Raw genomic sequence first — 9,028 nt, forward strand, 5'->3', positions numbered from 1 at the left:
GCAATAGTCAGATCTGTTTAACACCTTCATGCAGTCTGACACAGAATAATCCCAAAGAGCACTAGACTTGAAGCAGATAATTGTACTTTCAACCCAAACTTACTCCAAAAGGGCTAAAGGGTAATAGGTGAGTTCCCTTTTACCAAATCTAGTGGTGTAAAAATGAATCTGCTTCTCTCAAGTGTTGGGGATGTCATGACATCCTGGCTTCTTCATCTTCTTGCCTTGCAAAACTAAGTCAAGGTCATGTTAGATGAATGGTATTTGATGTTTAGTCTTAAGGTACTATGCAGACCTTGTGCTTTCTACAGAGTAGTTCCTATATTTAGGATGTCCACTTACCTGGAGAATGTCTACAAAACAAAAAATGTATCAATAAATATATCACTAAGACTAATAAAGACTACTATAAGAAACACTAGCCAGAAAACAGTTGAGTAGTGTCTACAAACAGAGGACAAGGAGTTATTTTTATCTTGACAAGTTCTCATTTTAGATTAAATAAGAAAACAATTTGACAGTAAAATGTAATAATACAAAAGTGAACACAATCTAACACGTTAGTAAATTTATTTACAAATCATAGTTTTTGTAAGATATTCTTGATAATACATAAACCAGTAGAGAAAACTTGGCTATGAGGTATTATTTAAGGACTTAGACATAAAAATGTATTAGGAGCAAAAGAAGGGGCTAATCACATTGTGCTTTGAGTGCCAAAATATTATTCTCCAGTAGTGATGACTCATATAATTATCACCACATGATTTATCATTTTCTATACACACAAAATAAGCTATGCTCATAATTGGAGAATTAAAGGAAGACTGTGTTCAAGGATAAAGGCAAAGTACTACATTGGGTACCAAGTGTTGTGCAGTGTCTTCACTGGATGGCAGAATGTGGAATATGATGTCTTTTAATGTGTATTAATAGGCTGTGGGAGTGTCCTTGGTAAGGTGCATTCAAAATATTTTCTTACTTTTAACCTTTTCTAAGTATCTGACCATTCATTAATTTTCTTTGTATTGTCTTTTCATTTAAGAAAAAATTACAATAGTCAAATATATATATTTTTTGTTAATACATTCTGTAATAAGCTGAATAGTGACAGGTTTTAAAATATTGTAGCATTTTCATAATTTATAACCAATACATTTCTCTGTCTATAATGAACTTTCAGATATTGTAGATGTATTTTTCTAGATCAACTGTTACTTTTCTAGCTCTTTTCAAATGATTTCATGGGCTCCTGATGGAGAATTCTTCAGGTTAACATTCATAAAGTTTGTCTAAGGATTTCAAAAGCCAAACAGATTAATTTGCATGCTTTTTTTTTGGCTATCTGCCTACGTTCTTGTCCCTAGCTATGCAATTTACAAAATTTTAGTTTAAGAATTATTAACATGTTAATACCTATATTTAAAATATAATGACAATTTAAACCTCTAACTTGTCCGTTCTAAGGTACCTTACATCAAGCAGGCTTTAGAAAATAATAATTTGTATCTATAAATAGCTAGCAATATTATGTTATTAGGTTCTATAATCCATATACTCAACAAGTTTATTAACATTTATATAATTAGTGATAGAATAATTGTTGAACTATAGAAAGTTATCTTTTAGTTGCTATTATTTGAAGTCATTTCATAATGAAAATGTATCTGATAATTTCATTTCATATTTTTGTTAACTTTATTTTTGTATAGTTTCATATTTTAAGTAGAAAATAATTGGGGATAACACATGTTCTTCACTTTATTTTTATTAAATAAACCTCCAACGTGTAGTAAATGCCTTTGGTTCAAACTGAAATCTTCTTCCTTTTCTGTTTGCCTCTTTCCTATGAGACATGGTCTCTCTTCTGTATGCAATGATGATGTCAAAATTATGTTCTTCCTAAGTACTGAAATTAGAGACACATGACACAGAACAATGTCACTGTATGAGTTCTTACATTAGATTATGTTCTTTGGTTCTATAGTGGCTTGAGGCTAATATTTTGTGAACATAAACAGCATTGTTTCCTTGCTGGTTGAGGCCTTGTCTCGAATACCAGTTTTCATTGTGAAGGGTAGTTTTGATTTTCAGTGGCTGTCCTACTAATGAACCCAATGTTTCTTAATAATTAAACACAAATCTTTTCAAATGATTTCATGGGCTCCTGATGGAGAATCCTTCAAGTTAATATTCATAAAATTTGCCTAAGGATTTGAAAAACCAAACAGATTATTTTGCATGTTATTTTTTTTTTTGTATTTCAGCCTACATTCTTTCTCCTAGCTATGCAATTTACAAAATACATTTTTTACTGTAATCTGTTCATATCTTGAGGTCTGACTTGAATTTAAAGAAACTCTTAAAAGCAATATCATGTTCATTTGATTATTTTCAACTTTATTAAATAACCCTCTTGATTTATTTTTTGATTGGAACAGAGTTGTAAAAAATAGTACCAAAACAATATTTGAACAAGCCTATTATTATTTTTATGCCTACTGATGTTTGATTTCTTTTAAAGTTATTTCTTTAGTAAATTATTTTGAGTGTCTAGTATGATCTAGACACTTTAGATTCATTAATGATCAAGTGGTGCTTCCCTTTGCTAAACAGTTCTCTTTGTTTATTGTTCATTTGCTATATATACATTAAGATTTACCTGAGAATAGCTAATTTATAAAGTGACATGCAGTTTTAATTGAAAATCCTTGATAGTTCTATTTTACCAATAAAGATTCAGCAGCCGATGCCGTGGTGAAAAACCTGCCAGCTCAGAGAGGCAGAGAAATCACCCAGCTGACCTTCCTACTCAGCGCACAACTTAATGGAAAAGATCCAAAGGCTCATTACCTCAGATGACAGCCCAGGAAGAAAAGACCAAAAATCCCACAGCCAAAGGCTTCCTAGTTCAAAGCCCAGAAGCCAAAAGTGAAGGAGCTGAGGATCTAGAGCACTAGAGAACTAAAGGACAGAGAGCTAAAAACTAAAGAGCCAAAGAGCCCTTCTACCTCTCTACTCTGTCTTAAATACCCCTCAACTCAAAGTGCCTCTTGCTCATTAATTCCTGCCAGCTGGTTTCTTGCCCCAACTCTTGACCTAGGGCTAGCTTTATTAAATTCTGTGTACAGCTAGCTCTTGCATTAAAGGTGTGTATGTTAGGGCTTAACTAATGTCACACAAAAGACACGTTTTTATAGTTCACAATCTCAGGGATCACAATGGGATAAAATACCCTTGTATTCATAATTCTAAAAAGTGAGTAGTTGAAGAGTACATGACTAGCAGGTATCTCCTGCTGTCTCCTCTCATAGCCAGTAAAAAAAAAAAAAAAAAGTTAAGCAGGCATACGAAAAAGGCAGTTGAGAATATAGAAGACAAACTTGCATTGTAATTTCTTGTTTTTGCAGTATCTTATGCATTTAGTCAACAGATCGAAATCTCTTGTTATAAATCCTTCTGTAAATCCTGATTGCTTCATAAAGGCCTCACCTATAAATACTGAGAATCAATATCCCAACACATAAACTTTACTTTCTGGGATAGCATTTAGGCCACAGAAATCAGCATACTGGGCAAAAATTATGAAGCATTTTATAAACATATGTTATTTTATCATAAGTTAATATAAAAATGTAGCATAGGATAAAAGATATTTAGAGTACTGGGCAAATGATGAAAAATAATCTTATATATAAGAAGGCCAAAGCAGAGGTTTTAAGAAAGCAATGGAACAATGAGGAGATTTACCAACCATGACCTAGTAGAATTGAGACCCATGATAAAGCAGTATAAAGGTCCAATATGTTTCCATTTACCTTTCTGCTCTTTAGCACACTCCAGATACAGGCTTATCACATGAGAAAAACCATCCCCCATGAAGAGAGAACCCTGTAGAAAGAGATGGTTTGACAGTTTATTCCACTAAGAACAGGAATCCAGATAGGATTGCAAAGGGATCTTTATATTTAAATAAGATCCAACTTTATATTTTATTTAATTATTTTATTTACTTATTCACTCAACAACTAGATCATAGCCTTCTCCCTCCTCTCCTCTGGGTCCCATCCTCCCTCTCTCTTCCCCCATACCCCCATTTTATTCCTCAGAGAAGGCAAGCCACTCTTACTAAAGGTACCACATGAAGTGTGAGCTTCTCATCAGCTACATCTGTGTAGGGGGCCCAGGTCCAGTCTATGCATAGTCCTTGGTTGGTGCTTCAGTCTCTGCAAACATCTCTGAGCAATGATAGTTGGCTCTGTTGGTCTTCTTCTGGCTCTGCTGCTCTTACAGTGCTCTGAGTCCTTCTATCCTTCCCCCCACTTTTCCACAAGACTCCCTATTCTTCACTCAATGTCTGAAACTCCTTGTAGCATTGGTTATGGAGACAGGAGGACTTTCTCTAGCTAGACAAGAATCCTAGTGGAGGAAGAGGAACACCAACTCACCCACAAGAACTTTGATCCAACTCTGCCTACAAGATATGCAGAGAAAAAAAATGGAGCAGAGATGGAGGGAAGGTCCAACCACTGCCTCACCTAACCTGAGACCCACACAACAGGAGAGAACTAACCCCTGACACTATTAACAATGCTCTGTTACACTTGTAGATGGGGGCCTAGCATAGCTATCTCCTGAGACGCTCTACACAGCAGTGGATTGGAACAGATGCTGAGACTCACAGCCAAAAATCCAACTGTATAATGATGCAACCAAATAGAAGCTCCTTCCTAGTAAATATACAAGTCTCCAAAGGCAATGAACTCTCGTATCAAAATATAAAGTTCAGGCAAAGTCCTCTTCATAATACGACTCTATTCATTGTCCTATCCTCCAGTTCTAAAGAAAATTTATGAAATAAAATGTCCAGTGGTTTGTTATGCAAAACATTTTATGATTAGATGAAATCCGATTTTATTCCTTCTGTCAAACACACTAAGTGCTCATAATATGTCCACAATTTCATCCTTATGTTTCTCCTTGAGCAATACATAAAATCCATACTTGCTATTTCTCTTCTGTAAGATAGAAATGGTTTTACTGATATTGCTTACCTCAAAGAGTTCTCATAAGATTTAAATTATGTGCTACAGTTAACGTTCTTTAAAATGCTCCTAGCTATATGTTTTCGCTTTCAATATTCTTCCTCTTTCTAAATCTTCAAGGCCAGCAATTAAGCAAGTGTTATATAGTTGTATCTATATCTCTTCTTCTGAGTGGTTGTTTATGATTTCATGGCAAACTTTCAAACATAATATTTTCAATGGCATATTCAATAAAAATCACCAAAACATCAAGAATTCACTATGTTACTGAGACAAATAACAAGTATCCAGTGTTCAGAAGACCCCCATGACAGAAATGTACAGACAGTTTGATTCACACAATGTCCATTCATTGTGTTTCCATCCAACACTAGTAAAACTTGGGGGAGTTACCAAGGCCCTTTAGAGTATATGTTGATGTAAAAACATATATAAACTATATATCTTGTTGCATTCAGAATAACTATTTCAAAATATATTTGTCCCAAATATTAAGAAAACCTCTGATATTCATAGATTTCTTTTTTTTCTTTTTATTGGTTCTTTGTAAATTTCACATCATGAGCCCCAATCCTTATAATCTTCACCTCCCCTTGTATCAACCACCCACTCTTGCATCCTCCCCAACAACAGAGAAAAAAATGTATGGAAGTTCTAATATTGTCACATGTGTCCCACAGTATACACTTGGGTCTACGCTTGTTTGTTTGCAAATGTTCATTGCAAATGACTTGTTGGTCTTATACAAGACCTCTGGTTTCTGCTAGTCTCAGGTATCCTGTTTTTCCCTTGTGTCCTGGAGATCCTGTAGCGTTGTATCTGTAGGACTGATCCATGTGGGTAATCCAGCAGTTCACTGATACGGTAGATGTTGAGGTGAGCCAGTTCAAAGTCCTGGGTCTGGGACTGAGAGTTTTCTGAGCTGGTCAGCCTACCAGCGCTTCTGTTCTAATACCAGAAGCCAGCTCATCAGGCACCCCTGCCAGAACGGCCAGCTCTACCCTGCTGCCCAGGCTAGGTACAGGCCCTGATCTAGAACGAGTTGCAGCCAGTGAGGGACAAGTCCATTTCTTCAATTTTCCTGACTCCAGCAGCTCTCCACCCTGACATAGGTAGAAAAGGATGAGGGAGGGAAGGAAGGCATCTCTTGTCAGTGCCATCACATACATACAGGAGGCAAGGCCAGCTCTTCCATGCTCAGCTGCTCCCCTGCAACCCTCACATTCAGCTCCAGCTCTACTATGCTACCCAGGCAGGTGCAGGGTCTGCTATTCCTAGTGCTGCAGTAGGTGAATGACAGGGACAGCTTTCCTCATCTGATGACCTCAGGACAAGCCTTCCTACCTATAGTAGGTTACTAGGAGTGAGGGAGGGGGGAGTCTCTTGTCCATGTCACCACATAGCATCAAGTGGTGGGGTCAGCACTCCAAAGCTCACTTCCTCAGGGCAGAAATGTACATGTCCCTCTACTATGATGCCCAGGTAAGGTGCAGTGCCCACTTTCCCAAGTGCTGCGGTTGGTGATGGGTGGGGACAACCCTTCTCCTCTCATGACCCCAGAGCCAGGTATCCCACCTGCTACCAGTGATGAGGGGACAAAAGGGGTAGGAGGGTCTCCTTCATCCATGCCACTGTTTAGGAAATTAGTGGTCAACCCTTGGACATCACCAGGTCCCATGCCAGTATCATAGGCCAGGGACATCTCCATGTCCCCTGCCAGTATCACAGACCAGAGACATCTCCTGGCCTTTGGTGGTAGCAGACCCATGATACTGCAAGGCCACAGACCTAGATATGTCCCTCTGTGGCAGCACAGACCAAGACCTCATCATGGTCCTAGGTGGCACCACAGGCTACTCACATTAGTCTATACCGCATCAAGTCTCCAGTTCTGCCTCTCTTCATTTTACCCATAGTCTTAACCTTCTCATTCTTTTTCATTTCTCCACCACTTACTAGCTCACCTTAGAGGCAGCTGGGGTCTGTGAGTGTCTGGGGTCATGTCAGGAGTGTTATGCTTCATTCAAGCATTATGACACTAGGCACGGGTCATCTCAGCCTGGTCAGCCTGCCCCCCTGCCCGCACTGAGCCTATGTAGAGCCGGACTGGGGGTCACTTGAGGCTAGTGCCCTGTCCATGCTCTATGGTACAGGTCTGGTGGTTGTCAGTAGCTGGTTTCTCACCTGGACCTGCCCAAGTGGCTCCATGCTAGGCTTGTCTTTCAGACTCCTTCCCAGGCCCCATGATCTCAAGTGAGGTTCTTCTAGACTCCTGCCCTCTCCCCACCCTGGGTACCTATTCATGTACTTGCTGAATAACATGTATTTGTTGAAAAATCACTGTATCCCCAGACATGTAGAAGCTCATTGGGAAAGAAAAATGTCAGATATTTACTGATAGCAGAGCTAATTATATATGGGCACATTTTCACAAGAAAAGTTATTATGTGCATGAGGAAGTGAAAATAAAAATAAGTCAAATGCGGTGTGCATGAATAATTATAGTGGATGTGACACAAATAGTTCTCTAAATCTGCTTACTGATACACTATTGCTTTGATAGTATAGCAGTTGAGACAAAAAGGGGAGGGCTAAACAACTGAAGAATATAAAGTTGGCAGTTTCATAAATGCCATATATTTAAGTAAAAACTGAAATCCTGACTTTTTTTCACACAAGTCCACCCCATGGAAACAAGTTTTATTTATTACAGTTGCTTGTGTCCCCATCATCACATTTATCAAATACCAGCTTACACTGAATACATGAACATTATATTAATATACATTAAATATATTATACACATTTTATTTGCAGAATTTGACATTAGTTTCCATTTTAAAGTGAAAATCAATAAGAGGAAATAGAACACCATGAGGTCAACCCATCCTCAAACATTCCATGGCACCCTGTTTGTTGTGTCACTTCTTTCAACAAACTCATATTTAGATAAATGAGACAAGGTAACGAAGAGCATTCAATGTATTCTGGAACCTTGACATATTGCTTATAATATTTTATAGAATAGCTCATCTCAAACACCACATACTGTTTTCAGATAATGTAACTTGTAGAGATAAATACATTTATTTTTATCTTTAACAGGTGAACTTTGCTTCTCTTTACTTTTAAGACCCATCACACTCAATTTACTTGAGTGTTAATGAGTCTAGCAATAAATCTAATTAAATTCATGCCAGTGTAGCATTCTAATAATTGCTGCTAATTTGATAGAAGAAATCACTGTCTCCAAAAACTCACCCTCTGATGAACCAAACACTAGCAAAGTAACATAGTGTCAAACAATCAGCATGAAGGTGTCTGCTGTTTTTTTCAAGACTCTAGTTCCACCTTCGATTTATATTAGAAATGGCTGCATTGATATTCTCCAGTTTAATAAGACATAGCACATCTCTTAAAATGATCTAGAAATAGTTGGCATTCAACTACCATCACATAGGTTAGGCTATAAAAATTCAAACTCAAAATTCCTTGACAACAGACCCTGACAAGGGACCTTGTGTTCTAATTAGGGTTAAATGGGCATTCTGTGGTTTTTTAAAAACATTCTCTCCTCAATGAAGAAAGGAATGTTGCCACCTGGCTTACATTATAAAGGTTAAGGCAGTCGGCATACAGACAGGGGAAGAGGCCTTCTGCCTCACCTCTTTTGCTAGTTTCTCTGACCCAATAGCAGAGAATGTTGATTTTCTGACGAGGAAAAAAAAAACTGATCAAAACCTATTCACTAAAATTGATAAAATGCTCCATTACCTCAAGATCAAAGAGAAGTCAAGAAAAAAAATTATACCTAAGGGGACCAGGAAAGCCCATTGAAGCCCTTCAACAAGCAGGCAAGTGACAGACCAGGAAGCAATTGTAGAGCCATCAACCTAACTGCCTGTGAAATCTACCCAGGACCCAGGAGCTGCCACCCGGATAATATTATCTCTAGACCAAAGCACCTGGGACCTGTCAGTCAT

General features: G+C 37.7%; 1 long non-coding RNA gene across 2 annotated transcripts; it reads right to left on the bottom strand.

Annotated features, from left to right (window-relative positions):
* Positions 1–1,760: 1,760 nt before the first annotated feature.
* Positions 1,761–7,027, bottom strand: LOC311603777. Of its 2 annotated transcripts, XR_014781258.1 has the most exons (4): positions 6,907–7,013; positions 4,130–4,419; positions 3,819–3,891; positions 1,761–1,909 (listed from the first exon to the last, which is right to left on the bottom strand). It is a non-coding gene; the product is annotated as an uncharacterized lncRNA (long non-coding RNA). The 2 variants fall into 2 exon arrangements; XR_014781257.1 differs by lacking the exon at positions 4,130–4,419 and having other exon boundaries at positions 6,907–7,027.
* Positions 7,028–9,028: the final 2,001 nt, after the last annotated feature.

Source organism: Acomys minous (assembly GCF_964271855.1).
Source record: "Acomys minous genome assembly, chromosome: 8".
In the NCBI taxonomy this organism is placed as follows: domain Eukaryota; kingdom Metazoa; phylum Chordata; class Mammalia; order Rodentia; family Muridae; genus Acomys; species Acomys minous.